The sequence below is a fragment of the Molothrus ater genome, chromosome 4, assembly GCF_012460135.2.
Source record: "Molothrus ater isolate BHLD 08-10-18 breed brown headed cowbird chromosome 4, BPBGC_Mater_1.1, whole genome shotgun sequence".
NCBI classification, from domain to species: Eukaryota; Metazoa; Chordata; class Aves; order Passeriformes; family Icteridae; genus Molothrus; species Molothrus ater.
This window is the reverse complement of record NC_050481.2, coordinates 31466246-31482927: the sequence shown is the minus strand read 5'-3', so window position 1 is coordinate 31482927 and position 16682 is coordinate 31466246. Positions and strand designations below refer to the sequence as shown.

The 16682-nt window shown below is 36.5% G+C and overlaps 1 protein-coding gene across 3 annotated transcripts in view; it reads right to left on the bottom strand.

Annotated features, from left to right (window-relative positions):
- Positions 1-14841: 14841 nt before the first annotated feature.
- The window catches only part of GRIA2 (glutamate ionotropic receptor AMPA type subunit 2), an 88787-nt gene continuing 86946 nt past the window's right edge, over positions 14842-16682 (bottom strand). For all 3 annotated transcript variants that reach the window (XM_036381650.2, XM_036381648.2, XM_036381647.2), the window contains one exon: positions 14842-16682. This exon is cut by the window's right edge and continues 1016 nt beyond it. The gene's annotated coding sequence lies outside the window, so the exon portion shown is untranslated.

Sequence of the window (16682 nt, the reverse complement as noted above, 5' to 3'; positions counted from 1 at the left end):
TGGACTGAGAGATATATCTTTTTAGTATTAGTATAGAGGACAGTTTCTTTCTGGTTTTGGACTCCAAATTCAACGCCAAATCTAACCTCTCTTTAAAAATATATCTCATGAGGAATACCGGGAAATGTGGATGAAACATTGTTTATCTCAACAAGCACTTCAATTTCCTTGTATTTTTGTTTGGGGGTGGGTGGGTGGATTTTAGTTGGGTGTTTTTATTGTTTTGTTTTGTTTCTTTTTTTTTTTTTCCCTTTCTGATTCCAGGAATGGTAAGCCCATTCCTGTTTGGTTGAGTGAGTAAATGCTCTCACATTAGAACTTTGTCTACTTTCTCTCACTCTTGACTGATTCCTAGTCCACTATGGCAGAAACTTAAAATAAATATTAATTTGTTAAATGTCAGTAATTTGACATTCAGTGCTCTATTTCTATACTTTTCTGACTTGATTATGAATCACAAAATAAAACACATGCACTGGGTACAATTTTTGCCAAAGTATTTGAGATCATTTTATGTCTCTCACTAAACATGCCCTCTGGACAAAGATGATTATTAAATCTAAAATAATTGGCTTATTCCGCTAGAAAAAATGAGTGCAACCTCTTGTAGAGTACTACAGGATTTCAGGTCTCCACTTTTTACTTCATGGACTAGAAGCACTACTTAACAATTTTTCTTACTTTTAGAGACCAACCCATATCCTAAACTCTATTGGTTTGTTTAAAATCTAGTCCAGCCTGCATCATAAAGCAAAAGGAAACTCCAGAGTCATTACGTAAAAAAATCATTGTTAAAATCTATTCAGTGCACATCCAGAGTAGCCTGAGGCATTGTTTCTTCAAAAAAGCACTGATTCTGCTCATTCTGCAGTGAATAGCAGAACAGATTGGCAGCAAGGGCCTCTGGGTCCGCCCTGCAGAGCTTTCAAAATCATGTCTTTCTTGGCAGTAGTATAATGAGACATCTAAGCTTCTCTTTGCCAGCTTAATATTTTTGGCAGGAACGACCACATTTAGCATAAAATACCAGTAATCAAGGTTGAGCAGCTTGGGCTTTTACACGTTTCCTCTCTTCCTATTAAAAAAATAAATCAGCAGCTAATGATCAGAGACCTTAAAAATTTCTGCAGCGCCAGCTCACATGTCTTGGCACAGGCCACTTAAGATAATTTCCCTTAGACCTTCCTATTCTGCAAGTTTAGTACTTCACCACATCAAGTGCATTGGCTTTGGAGAGAGTAAGAAAACCAGACTGTAACTCCCTACCAAGGTTATCCTCATGGACATCAGTACTAAGGCAGAGGTTACTTACACCTCATTTGTAACTTATCCAGTCGACCCAAGGTAATTTGAAAGAACTTATCAAGAAAATCTCTCAGTGAGATCTGTGAAAGGTAGATAAAGATAAAATGCTTCAGCACCTTTCAGCACTAGGCACTCACTATCACCCACTCCTAGGAGCTGTCCAGGTTTGTGAATCATCTTTCACTGGCAGCTTCAACATCTGGCATGGACACAACACAAAGCATGTAAACCTGAATTAACCTGAGCTTCCAAAAGGCCAGCTTGAGTCTGTCTGTAATCATTTACATCCTCTCAGTGTGAGTCCAAGTACCCTTCTCAGAGTACCATCACCAAATCCAGCCATTTAAGAAACATTGGCAACAGCAGTGTAGTTTTGCCCCCTTGTGCAGATAGTGGGAGAGCTGAATCATGTTCCTGTCTCCCATGGGCAACCCTTTCTTAGATTATGCTTTCTGCATGACTATGGCACTTTGGTGCACACCTATCCCTCCTGGCAGCTGGTGTTAGAAATCAAGGCCTGATCCACATTTAAACTCTTCAAAGCCACCACCTTTCAGAGCTGCCTAAATATGTACACAAAGGAATGTCTGGTCAATGCTGCATCTCTACTGTCTGTCAGGAAGGAACTGTGGGTCCAAGATCTTCCAAACAAAGCCAAGGTTTTGTTTCAGAGGGAGCTCTTTGGCTTGTAGACAAAAATCAGAAATGTGTGTAGGGGTTGGGCAATGAGACAATCAGAGCTCCAGAGCTAACCAGAGAAAAATCCAAATCAACAGGATATGTGCCCCTAATGCAGCTTCTCCAGTTCCCATGGACTCAACCCTCTGATGGGAAAAGCTGAAGCCTGACTCTACAAGGTAACAAAAGGAGAGAAGCAGACTTTGAATCCAGTTCTTCTGCTGACTACATGAGACCTTTCTGTCCTCTCCTTAGAGCTACAGGAATGGGAGTGAGTCTTTGTTTCCGTGTTAGTCACCAAACCAACTGCACTTACCCAGCAGCTGTTCAGCTGTTTCTTGCAAAACAGAGCTGATTTTCCAGGAGATATTAATTTCTGAAACCACACACCAGTGATGAAAGTTTCACCTGCAGGGTGGAAAAGGGATTTTACACAAAAAAACTAGTTTGGACAAGAGATTTTGTTTGGTTGTTGTTGTTATTATTGTTTGTTTGTTTTGATTTGGTTTGATTAAATCACTTCCAATCACTGAGCTAAGGGATAAAAGGGCACCATATGCGTTTTTATCTTTTTGCAAAAAAGGCTTATATGGACACCTAAATGCAGATCACACAGGACTATGAATCTGGATGAGAACAAAGTTCATCTCTGCAGCCAGACCATGTAGGAATGTTCAGTGCAAGGGGGCCTCCTGGACTGCTGACTCCCAGTCATTGACTTTCACACATGAAAATGCATTTTCTGGCTTTGCTAAGAGAGTGATGTTAAGGCATTTTCTGAATGCTTGAATACTTGCTTTAGGTGATCATCTGTAAATGAGGAGCTAATGGTCCTCTGAGGGGTGTTTCCTGTAAAAATGGCTGTTCCACAACCCTGACCAAGGCAATGGCTGTGCAAGGTGCAGCCCTCTGACTTGACTGCCAAAAGGATCTGCTGCTCTGAAGGTATAAAGGTTCACAATTCACCCTAAATTTATGCCTTGCCAATTTTATCAACTTGCTCTGATGCCAGCTTTTTTTTTATAAGTAGCTTTTCTCCTTGGGAAGAAGCTCTTCCTCCACTTGCATTTAGTAAGAACAGTCACATGCAACATCAACTTTCATTTTGTTGCATGAAAGAAGCATGGAGTTTTTTTAAAGTTTTCTCCCACATGAATGATCATGAGCCTTTCAGTTCAGAAAAAGGAATTAATGAGTAAGTTCTAACTATGTTTCATAGTATAAGAATGAAGAGACAGCAAAGGAAATTAAGAGATAACAGGCTTAAGGCAAAAAAAAAGGTGATTCTTAACACAGTGTTGAGTTCAGCCATGACAATTCCTGCCACAGGATATTATGGCTGCCAAAGTTGAGATGAGTTCAAAGTGATTAGAGAAATTGCTGGAAAGGATATGAAATGCAAAGATATCATCCATGTCTGAGGGAGTCCCTGATCCACAAACTGCTGGAGGCCACAGCACCATTCCAGCAAAACCCACTGCAGATGCAATCTTCAGGCTTTGCAGGGCATTCACTCTTGGACAGTGTTGGAAGAAAAACAATGGCTTTTGTTTTTCTGCTGCTGTCCTAAACTTTTTTCCAGCTGCCTTTCCTTTTATGCTGTTCAGACTTATTCCCAATCCACAAGCACATCCTGTTCTTTCACTGTCTCATTTTTACCTTAACCTCAAATCATCAAGTTAATTTCACCAGGCATTTTCCACTCCTTGTGTCAGGGTCACTATTTGTCTATAAAAATAGAACTCACCCTAATACTGATCACTGAAAAATGCAGTTTTGGGCTTACTCTTGCAGTGTAAAATTTCTTTAGGTAATGCCTTGTCCTTTATCCAAATTCCTGCTTACCAAACAGCTCCTTTGCTTTAGGGAGGAAACCATCTGTAATTTATTCACCCAACTTCTTGTCAAAGAAGAACTAAAATATGCATCGACTTCATGAGTCAAACTAAAAACAAAAACTAAACTGACATTAGTGAACAATCCCGCATCTTTATGTTTGGTATTTATGTATTTATACATGAAAAAAATTGGTCTTTAGTATCTTTTAGAAAATCTACTGCAGGTTTATTTTTCTTAAACTGCTCATATGTTCTGACTCTTTCTGACCTCTCTTGAAACTTCTTCAGATAAGCAGTCTCATTACTTCATGGGTTTCTGGCTATCTCTTCACTAATTTCAGATGCCTTTCCTAGCGTGAGTACTCCAGCAGTGGGGACTGAAGCAAAGACTTTTAATAAAAATCTCTGCCAGATTTATCCAAAGACATCTTGTGATCTTCTCCAAATCCAAGCCTTCACTCCTGCAACCCTAATTAGTTCCCACAGGTGACATAAACACTGTAACAAAATGCCCCCAAATATTCCTGTGTACTCAAGCTAATGAGCATGCAATATTCTCTGCTTATGACAGCGAGCTTTCCTAGACTCCAAAATGTTGTGACAACTCACAAAATGCCAGATGCTGGGAATCATCACTGGGACATCCCTAAACTGTCCCTGGGAACTGCCTGGGAACATCCTTGGTTAGCATCAGCCAACAGCACACCAGGGATGGCTGTAGCAGCTTAATGGGATAGATGATGAGTCTGGTGCTTGGGAACACGCCAGGCACTGCTGGCTATGGATGAGTACGGAGCCAGCCTTGCTGTGCCACAGTTTGAAAGAGAGACCTTCAACCATAAGGCTACTTTTGTTTATTCTTACTCTAAAATTATAATCAACTCATCATCATCATCGAGTACAAGGTCACCTTCTACTGGTATCCACTTCTACTGGTATCCTCACAAGCTGGTATCCTCAGAGCTTTCATCACAGAAATCTTTGCACAGCAATCATCATCTAATGGTGACCCAGTGATCCAGTGATCCTGGAAATGCCCCAGGGGTTTAAGGTGTTTTAATGCTAATCTGGCCTTTTTTTTTTTTTTTTTTTTTTTTGCTAGGATAGCACTTTTGTATTCTAGACATATTTTAGCCTTTGTGCATTTGAAGCCTTGTTCTTCTGTCTCCTCCTGTCTCGTTTCACAATGGCTGTGAAAAATAAACTCGGCAGATGTCCCAGAAGGCTGCTATGCTGCCAGTCATTAGTGGTATAGATAGTCCTGTAAGTAGGATATCTTAAACATCTTTATGCCAGTTTAACTTTTTCCTTTGTAAAAATCTTTTGAAGAGACTTGGAAATCACCAGGGAAATCTTAATTGACAAAGGCATGTGGAGTAAAAATCTGATAAATGGTCTATAAGAGATTTTCCCCATTTAATACTAGGGACATCAAACAATCAAAAAATAGGACCATACATTGCAAAAACTTGCAGAATGCTTTCACCAGCTTGATCTGCTTTTATAGGCCATGTCTGGTGTCTGAGTGAGATGGTGTTTTTTTCTTATTTTTTTTTCCAGCATGGAAATCAATCATCAAATGGATTTTTTTCTTTTCTATTTTTTTTTTTCTGGAAAAGAGTGAAATGGAGAAATGGATAGATAGGAGGGTACAAGAAAAGCTACAATTTCTAATGGCTCACTGTTATCACTCCTACATATGAGTGTTTACACTTTGGGAAAAGTCATGGCCCAGCCCCAGTCTTTGTACTCTTTTTATAATCTATTATTTCATACATGGATTACTCTGTCTTTAAATCTGGTGTCTGGAAGCAGGAAATCTCTTGAATTCTGTGCCAGGACATTTTCCATTTCAAAAAGGACTTGTGTTCATTGAGGTCCTTTATATAAAAAGTGACAGTCATCCAGCCCTGCACTATCACATATGGCTTACTTGCGCAAAAGTACATTTCCACCCAAACTGTGAATGCAGGCATTTTAAGTAAAGAACAATAGGCCTTTTCTGCAGCTCTACATACTGAAACCCATAGATAGAAATTATTCTTCCTAACACAATGATTATTATTTTATTAGAGATCAGGTTAGAAGTGGTTTTGAGGTGAATGTGATGCAGATTATGAAGCAGTAGATACACAAGTTTTTGAGTTTGTACAACACATTTTAGCTTATGTCAGCTTAACTTATTTTTCCCCAAGGTGACATTTAGGTTAGATAGACAGCTAAATGGCTGCCATCCAAGAGGAATGGCAGTACATTATCCATAACTTCTATCAACAACTCCTCTAAAGAATACCATGATTAAAGCAGATTTCAAGTCTGAATCAACTTGAAGGAACAACAGAAAGATTAACTCCATGTTTAGTGAATGCTACATTATTTATTCAATAAAGTCTCCAAATAAGCATGGAAATTACAGGCCTGACTACAATTGAATGTATCTGAAATAAGACACGTCACATGGCTGATTGAACATGAGCACACAGACAAATGGAACTGGAAAGTTTTTTTAACACATAAAGTTTAAATTTTGTGGTTCCTACTATCATTTATAACAATCACTAACATGTAGAACAACACAAAGGGCAATCCATATCGCAGACAACATAGAAGCTTCTAAGCTGTCATGGCAAGAAACTAATTTAAGAGTTAATTTTCATGCATCTAGGTATCATAGCTTGATTTCAGAACTCAAATGCTATCAGAATGTACTACCTCCTCAAGTCCAGAGTAGAAACATAAAAAAATTCTTATTTGGCAGAGACAGAATGATTCAGCAAGTTCCAGGCACTTGCAAAATAAGCATTTTATGTTTGCAGCTGCATGTGTCTGTGAAGGATGAGCTTCCAAAAAGAAATGAAGGAAATATTCCAAGCAGCAGCAATGCTACGCTAAATAAAATCAGTAGCATAAGATGCTCAGAGGAAAAGCTTTTATTTTCCTCAGTTATCACAATTAGAGTTAAAACTCATTTAGTTGGAATAAGGATCTCCAGATGGAAGTCACAATATGTGTATGTTTTTCTATACCTTACTCCATTTTTCAATAAGACAAATTAGAATAAAATATTAAAGCCTTAGTATTAAACATAAAGCAGAATATATGTTCACATCAACACAACTGGCCTGCCATATCTCACACTTTATTTCTCCTATACATTTCTTAATTTATCATCTCTTATCTTCATCATCCTAATTTGCATGCTTAAATCTTCACTTTAGAGTACCATAAACATTAAATTATTTGTAAAACACTGTATATGCCTCAAGGTTTTATATAAATTAAATGTTGTACCTAAACGACATAATGAAATCAGTAGTTAAGGACAACTGAGGAAATGCTAAAAGGTTATAAAACAGGTTTCCAACAAAAAGACATATATACAAAATATGGAAGATTTAAATATTATCAGTCATAAAGATCTCAGAGGAATTAGGATGAGAAACAGCCAAGCACCTATAAATAAAAATGACAGTATCTGCAGAGGGTTTCAGAAATATATCTGGGGTATCCTATTCATCACCATTTTGTTCCTAAGAGGGAGAAAAACAGCATGGAGGATGTTTCAGACAGAAAGACAATAATGGATGAAAAGTCACATTAAAATAAAGTAGTAGCAGCATACCATTTCCAATGACCAGGCAGGGAAAGGAGTCTACATGATTTGGTGACACTTTGTGATGAGAAGTCTCATAGTCTATCTCATAGTCTGTTATCAAAACCAATTCTTTTGCAGGCACTTCAATGACAGCACTTATGTATATGATTAATTCTTCAGAGTCTGACATAAAACATGAGTTAAGCTCTTTAAGGCGAGGCCTTTTATGAGGACATTGACTGTAGATGATCTGTTCATACTAGAGATTGCAAATGGTATGTAATGGTGATGGAATTCTGCAGGAGGAGGACACGGTGCTTTAACTCATGTGCATTTTGTACTGATCCAAAATAAACCCCCTGACAGTGCTAGGTTTGATGATGTAACTGAAAGGAAAAAATTCATGACAGTTACTTTAAAGAAAAAGCCATTTTTCTTTGTGCATTTCATCGCATTCTCAATACTATTTTTAAATAGAATTCAGTCACTTCAAGGTGATTCTGCAAAAATACCTCTGTATACTCTTGACCTTTAGAATAGGATTTTCTCCTCACGGGAATACAGTTGCAGGACACATAAGCCACTTATTTTTCTCCCTCATTAAGGGATGCTTAGAAGCAAGTCAGTTTTTTAAAAATAACTTTTTTTTCTAAAATATCTTTCTGCAGAGTCTTCAGCAGTGCTCTGCCATTCTGCACTATTCTTTTAAGAGTATTTTTGTATTTACTTTTTTTTTAATCTACCGATCTCTGTATCTGTAGCTGCACCAAAACCAGAACTGTACAAAACAAGTGAACAATCACATCCACAATGAAATGAAGTCAGACAGAAGACATCTATTACTACATTGGGCAGTACTACCACCAATCTACATGAACATGGGAATATTTTTCAAGGTACCCAGGTTGCCAGCCAATGTCATCAGAGCATGTAATAGCTGAAGGAAGTTATAGAGAAAACTAATTTTCTTTTTTTCTTTTTTACAAAATCTGTAGTGAAAGGAAAACAAGCAAATAGGTTTTTTTTCCCAGAAAAACTAGAATAAATGAAATCTCACCTAAGTCCTCTAGCAACAATTCCTCGCAATTTTCTACTCTGCTATTGCCTGAAGTCTTATATGTGTTTTCAGTATAAAATAGCCAGTGTCTCAAAAAAAAATACTGGCTTGACTGATAAATCACATTTTCCTTTAGTGTACGGGAAGGCAACACTTCCCAACACTTTTTAAACCAGTTTTAGTTAAAAGCTTTAAAAAAACCTCAAACCCTGATAGTACTGCCAACAGAAAAAGTAAAGAAAAATAATTAGCTGTTGAAATATTGCCACTAAAACATAAAGCAAGGCAATTGAAAATAAATACAGACACTGCATTTGGGAAGAAATTAGTTAACCCTCAGATTTGATACCCCAAAAACTGAATTGATGCCAGTAGCCAGAATGGGATCTAGATTTAGCTAAGCAGTAGGTCTGCCTGTTAAATTTTCACAAAGTAGCCTAAAATAGAAAATACCTGGAAGCTGGGTAGGACTAAGCTTTAAATGCCAAAGGCTATATCCAGTGTCTACACTCATTATGACACATTCCTGGTTCAATTACACCACAAAAATCTACTGAACTTCTAATCTTCTAACTTAAATTAGAATTTAAGTTCTAATTCAGCATTGTAGTTTTAAATCATGGCTTCAAAATCCCACCTTACAGTCACATGGAGGCTTGGTTTGCATTCTCTTACCATCTGTTTTATTGCCTATTCCTTCTAGGAAGACACTGTTTTTTTTTTTTTTTCCTGCAGATATTTTATAAAGAGAGAAAAAAAAATGTAGCATAGGTCAGGTAATATTGTCACATTGAGCAGATTTGTTTCACCCTGCAATATTTGTATTGCTCCTAACTTAGGTTTGTGTAAGTGATGAGAGGATAGCCTTTAAAAAAGTAAAAATACCCCTTTAATTTTACTATTTGTATGAGTGCATATATATATATATATATATATATATATATATATATATACACACACACACATTATGACACCACAGAAAAACCACTTGGAAGACCCATATTTACACAGTATATTACAATATGCATAAGAAAGGTTGCCCACATAATATAATCTTAACTAGCATCTTACAAAAAAAAAAAAATTCCACAATCTCATGATCCTGTCTATCGGGAAGCCCACATTTTATGACAATATATGATGTCACAATTCATAAAGCAATGAATTTTTTTCCCTATGAGAAAAATCTCCATGAAATTGTTTAGCCAGCCAAGGTGGCTGTGCTTATTTCCCTTGAGGGTAAATGCCAAGTTTCCTCTATGCTAAAAAGCACATGATTATTTTATATTAAAGCATTTTTTTTCTAAAGTTACATTCTGAATTTGCTAAATATGGATGACTGGATGATGGATGACTGTAGTTCAGGGAAGGAAAAAAGCTTTTCAGACAGGGGAAGGAGGGGGACAGTTCTCTCCCCACTCTGGCATCATGTTGAGAGCACAGAAGTAGTTTTTGCATCACGACCGTGCTAACAATTCTGTTTTGCTAGCATGACTGCCAAGTGTGGTGATGCCTGGGGACATCACTGTGTGGCTGCACACAGACAGGTGGGAGGCTCAGGCTTGGTCCTGACACCCCAGATTCCCTGGACTCCAGCAAGGCAGGGTCTGACTGAAGCATATTAATGACTTGGGTCTCCTCAGAGCAGTCTTTGTCCCTGCTGTTTGAGAAAGATGCTTTAAGAGGTGTGAATCACGGGATGTACTTATCAGCTGAATCACTTTGAAGGACTTGGGCAGCCTCTTACATCAGCAAGCAGGGTATGCAATGCTACTTTTTTTTCCTCAATATGCTAAAATCTCTCCAATGACAAAAGATCAAAAAGTAATTTACAAGCATAAAAGGACAAAGATCTCCTATAGAAGGCAGCTTATAAGGTAGATTAAGCAGAAGTGATGAACATGTGCCAGTATAATTTTGGATCCATAATGATTAAAAAAACTTATATATTTTTAAGTCTCCTAGAATAAACAAGTATCTTAGGCAAGTATACCCATCAGGATAAAGAAAACATGTCAAGCAGAATCCTGCTTTCATTGAGAATTATGGCTTTATAAAAACAGTTTATCACATTTTTCTAATACATTCAGAAGGTGCAGATTTAAAAAATGCAGTAATGCCACAGATAAAACCAATCAAAAGAAATTGCCTATAAATTGTCTGTCAAGCCTACTTCATGAGAGTTATTTCCTACAGCTTATACTGCTCATTTGTCTATGTAAGTAAAAAGAAAAAAACCCCAACAAAACAATATAAAAGGTGGACAGAATGCTGCCCCAGCACCATAGCAGTATATTTTATTGCACAATGTTCAAAGTAGGTAGTGTAGTATCCAGCCCTGTCAATGCCCAGCATTTTGGTTTTGAGGCATTAGGTCTTATAGAGGTTTTGGTTTAGAAAATCAAGTAACAGCTGCAAAGAGCACTGTTTTGTTTGTGCATGTAATGTTAGATTTAACTAAACCTGAGCCTCTCGGATCAACCATTTTGATTTTTAAATAGCAAAGACTGCAATTTGAGAAACTACGCATCTACATGCATGTACACAAACCCATCAAGCTTGCTACTGAAGTGAGAGGCAATGACACATGCAATAGCCTTTCTGTGTAGGCCAAAGGTAATGAGGAAGAGCCTGTTTATCTCACAGGAGTTCAGTGGAACTGAATCCCATCAGTGAGATCGATTAGAGGAGTTACCCCAGATTTTGAAGTTATAGGATTTGCTGTTGATTGAGTCCCATGGGGACTCATGTTGTTCTATGGAAATGCAAAATTCCATATTTATTCAAACAAGAGGTGGTAAGGCACTTGCTTATGAACCTTCCTGTTGCTACTGGCCCTAATAGGAATTATTGCTGCAGTTATCATTGCTCTTGACTATGGCCTTATCAAAATCAGCACTAGTTTTACTATTGCATTGTGTAGGGATATGTATACATACACATACACTGGAACACCCACCATCCTAATTTCCATATATTAGCATCTCTGCCCATCTATTCACACAAAGTAGCTGAAGCTGAATTAAGAATTCCACCTACAGGTAACTTGGATAAGTTGCCAAGACACTTAGTTCCAAATTTATGAAAATATTAATCTAACAATCTTGTGAAATCATTAAAAACAACAGTAAGAAAGAAAGGGAAACAGTTAAGTAAAAATCACGTTATTTGTATTATTGTGTCTTTAGTCATTGTGACAATATAAAAAAATCTTCTCACTGAAAATCAGGAAAAAAAAATTCAGTGGATATTCTGCTCTTTATGAGTATGTGGTAACCTAAAATGTGTTTGTCTTTCATAGTAAAACTCATAAGGAAAGCAGCTACTGAGAAATACTATGGTATTTGTAAAGCATACTATTAATTGAAAGAACTACAGCTCAGCCTCTCTAATTATATTTTTCTCTAAACTCACAAAATATGGTGCTGAAGGGTAGGCAGTAACAACATAACTTGAAAATTGGGTTAAAAGTTGTTATATAATAGCCTGCACTCCAGTACATTTTTAACAAGATGCTCTTGATGCTTCAGTAAAGCATCAACATGCCAGAAGTACTCTGGGCTGTCTCCCTCTAAGAATCTTGAAACCTGGCCTGGAGGAAGGTGTCCCTGCCCTCAACAAGGGAGTTGGAATTTAAGGTGATCTTTCAGGTCCTTCCAACCCACAGTCTTCTATGATTCTATGATTACTAACAGCAAAGGCTCTGAAGGAGATTTTACTCTCCAATTTTAAGATGTTTACCATAAACTGAAACATGACAATATCATTTCAGAACTGCACAAACAATGAGTTCTTAGAAAAAAAATTCTACTTGTTATTTTCTATCCTTACAAAACAGGTATAAATCCTCTCCAGTGTCTCTCCTGAAGAGACCTTCACCTTAAAGGATTGAGGGGGGACAGAAGAATGGCATAAAACTACCTCTCCAAGTCCTATTTCAGGTTTTTCCACCTGCTTGCCTTCTGTGCATTGAAAGAGGCAAAGGAATCAGAATGGTCCTGCACAGCTCCTGGGATCCCCTGGAACCCCTTTATTTGTGCTTCCCAGACCTCCAGATAGGAACTAGTTGAAGAAAATTCCAATGGGTTGGTCTAGGCACTAGTTTAGTAGCCCTTTCCTGCTCTATAATAGGAAACATTTTCAAAATCAGGTTTGGGATATTTAAAGCAAATAAATTAAACACAATTTAAACACATATTTTAAATCTCATTCTGCAGTTGGAAGACTAGTAGGATTAAATGCTTTTTTAATACAGATGAGTCAGCCTTAAAAAGTTAGCATTTGTTAAAAATATGACAAATTACTTGTAAACTTTTTCTCTATGCCCAGCATGAAATAATGGTCCTTTCTTGTTGGGTGGGAGTTGCAGGTGTAAAGGGAGGAAGAACTTTGGGCAAATGCTACAAAGTCATTCACTGGACAACTTCATGAAATTAAGTGCTTTTCTTCTATGTATAAAGAATTTTCTTATCAGTGAGGTAAGTAAAGCACTGAACTGTTTACAGAGGTAGCTAAATTTTCATTAGCAGTAAGAGATGTATAAAGGAGACTGACAAAAGAACAAGTTCAGTGGATGCCACTTGGATAAAGGATTTAGCTTAGATAACCTTTCCTATCTTAAGCATCACTGCTGCTGTAATACAGACTTATGACATGACCTATAATAAACATTTTAATGACTACCAAATCAATTATATACAGTAATTAGATTTCCTATCAGCCTACCAAGCTAAAAAAGTATGCATTAGACTGACTGCATGTAGTGGGGCAAGAGGAAAGAGAGAGAGAGAGAGAGAGAAAAAAAAAGAGAAAGAGAAGAAAGAGAAGAAGGAGACGAAAGAGAAGAAAGAGAAGAAAGAGAAGAAAGAGAGAAAGAAAGAGAGAAAGAAAGAGAGAAAGAGAGAAAGAGAGAAAGAGAGAAAGAGAGAAAGAAAGAAAGAAAGAAAGAAAGAAAGAAAGAAAGAAAGAAAGAAAGAAAGAAAGAAAGAAAGAAAGAGAGAAAGAGAGAGAGAGAGAGAGAGAGAGAGAGAGAGAGAGAAAGAGAGAAAGAGAGAAAGAGAGAAAGAGAGAAAGAGAGAAAGAAAGAAAGAAAGAAAGAAAGAAAGAAAGAAAGAAAGAAAGAAAGAAAGAAAGAAAGAAAGAAAGAAAGAAAGAGAAAGAAAGAAGGAAAGAGAAAGAAAGTAAGAAAGCACATCATGTACTATGCCTTAACAAGATTGGGGCCTGGCCTCATGACACATGAAAGCTGCAGGGCTGTTAGAGCTATAAGTCTCAGATTTTTTATATTTTATCTTACTTTGTTCCATTTTTTGTCACTTGTTTACAAAAAAAAAATATTTTATATTCAATTCTCTGTGTGTCTCACACAGGTGTATAGTATTCTCTACACCAACAGAAATTGATGTAAGGCAAAATATTCCAAATTAAGTCCACAGCTAAGTCACTTGCTTAATTTCATTCTAAGTGCTTAATATACATTTCTAAGATACTTTAGACCTGATGGATCTCTCACAGCAAATTTTTGTGATCCCTGGACAGCTTAAATGAAAATATATAATAAATAATAAGCTTTGAAAACAGATCTGAGCAGCCTCCAGGAATATCATGCACAACAGATGCTGCTGATTCTATTTTGCTGGTGACTGCTGTATTCTTGTAACTCTGCACCAAAGGATAGCTGAAACTATCTATTTTAATTTTAAAAGACAATTATTTGTGCAAGGTTTCATGTAAAGATATTGTCTACATCAATCAGCCAAAGAGGAGGCTGACTCTGCAGAAACACTCTCTGTTAACAGGTGAAATACATGGTTACATGAAAATGTTGAACCTTTCACATGGTCAATCTCTTCACTCTGTTTGCCATTACAATAAACTCTGTGCTGTACTACATCTCTTCCAGTGACACCTGAAGTACTTGCCATTTTTCAGGTTCTTTCTCTGCTTTGGACACATCAACAATCAGTTCAATTAAAAATGTACTGGTTTAAGCTCAAAATTTTTTAGGTAGAGTTACTGAATCAATACTTAACCCCCTATCTTTATGAGCCTATCACACTGCCATTGTAACTATGATCAGGAAGGTTACAGTCCAAAGATACAATTTTATTGTTGGGAAAAAAATTTCATTACTTCATTTAACAATAAGGAACACTGCAGTAAATCTATCCTTGAGTGACAAGATGATCTGGGAGAAGATTTATACTCTTCATTGACACTTCATTCAAGAAAAGAAGAAACTTCCTAAACTCTTCAAGGAAATTTCATGTCTGTGGGGACAAACAGGTTTGACCTATGTAAAATCTTAGAAAAATACATTGATAATAAATAAGAAACCAGATTTCAATAATACTAAGCAGACATTAAAGGTCTTTTACCTTTTTTAAGAAGATTTTTTTATGTATGATTGAAGTTTATACAACACTCCAGAAAAGCCATGTGTTAGATTGAAAAATAAAATCAGAAGCATTTTCTGTCATATAAGTATACATGAAAAAACGAGAACGTTAATGTCTTAGAAAGTGTATGTCCAGCTCTGTACCGTTACTCATTTAACAAAGCAGAAAATAAGATACTGTACTGTAAACAAAAAGCTACAGTAAAAGGACATTTGGAAATTTACACAAGTTTGAGTTCATAAACATTTTGGTTGCTCCATAACAGTTTTCATAAAAAAAGGAATAAAAAACCCTTGGACAGCTTTCATCACTCTTGACTACTTTTCACTTAAATGCACACAGACATACTTTATATAGCAATATACTGATGTACTCTTAACATGGATATTAAACTACTATTACTGTTTTTTTAACTGAGATGTGTATTATCCAATCAATATTATCTGAATTGAAATACTCATACATTATGTATTCCCATCATGTTGTTAAGTATAAAAACATGAAAATATAACTTTACATTATTTCAGTTATATACATCAGGCTTGACAAAGATTTTTTTTATGCTATGTTTTTTAGAGGAATGAGCCCAGAGGTACAATAAATAGCTTTCCACTGTATACAGTAATGCATTTCTACATAAAAAAAAAAAAATTACCATATGAATATCATTTTAGTTTGGTCATTCTAGCATTGAACATTAAAAATCTGAATGCATTCCCCAACATTCCTGATGAGGAGTAATGCACAGAACACCTATGAATTACAGACGTGCCAAGAAATGATTTAGTTCAGCTGGGGGGAAGTATTGGTAAGACAGACATTGAAAACACTGTATACACCTCTTTTGCTGGCCACACTGAGAGTATACACTGTGTTCACATGCTTGCAGAAACAGGCTCAGAGTTTGTACCACGAGAAGGGACTTCAAGTTTCTGATAAATGCTCTGCCTTCTCCAATGCTCAGCAAACATTATACTTGAGTCTAAGAAATTGATTCCAACTAAAACTGCAAGTCATATTTAAATTTTTATTTAATTCCAAAATAAAAGAGATTTACCGATACTGCATGAGGCAATGTATCCACAATGCAGAAAAATGTAAGCTTGTCAACCAAATGTACAGAATTGTTTCTACAGGGAAAGCTAGAGAAACACGATGTTACTTTGATTTGCATTAGCATTTAAATTAATATTATTGCACTCCTCCTAGGATTCCTTTTTGCTTTTTAAGTAGTTATTGTTTTTTAAATACACACAATTAAAAAGTATGGTAACTTCAGCTAGCAAAGAATACTCATAATGATTAAGATCCAGGAAAGTTTTCATCAGTACAGACTCGCATCTAATTCGAGTTATCAATCTTAATTCAAAAAGACATTGCCAAGGTTTTGGGTTTTTCTTTTCACAAAAGCTTCACTAGCTACTGCTTAGAATTACCTTTTAACAGTTTGAAAACTGCTTCCTTAAAGAAACAATTTGAAAACTCTCTCTTTTTTTTTCATTCTTTAAAAAAAATACTTAACACTTTTTACTGCTTGCCATTTATCAGCTTTTATCAATACTCTTCTCTCTCTGTACACATACTTATGAACTCAACTGTACAAAAGTAGAGATAGGTTTCAACCAAATCTTTGGATCATTAAGTCTCTGCATGTCAGAGTTAAGAGGAGCTCTAAAACAGCACCCATCCTCATGTGCCAGTATCAAGTACTGCTCCAACCCAGAACAACCTTGATCTTCAGAGTTCAACGAGCGTATCTGAGCATCACAGCTTGGGCTCATCTGCAGAAAAAACTATTGAACAGATTTGAG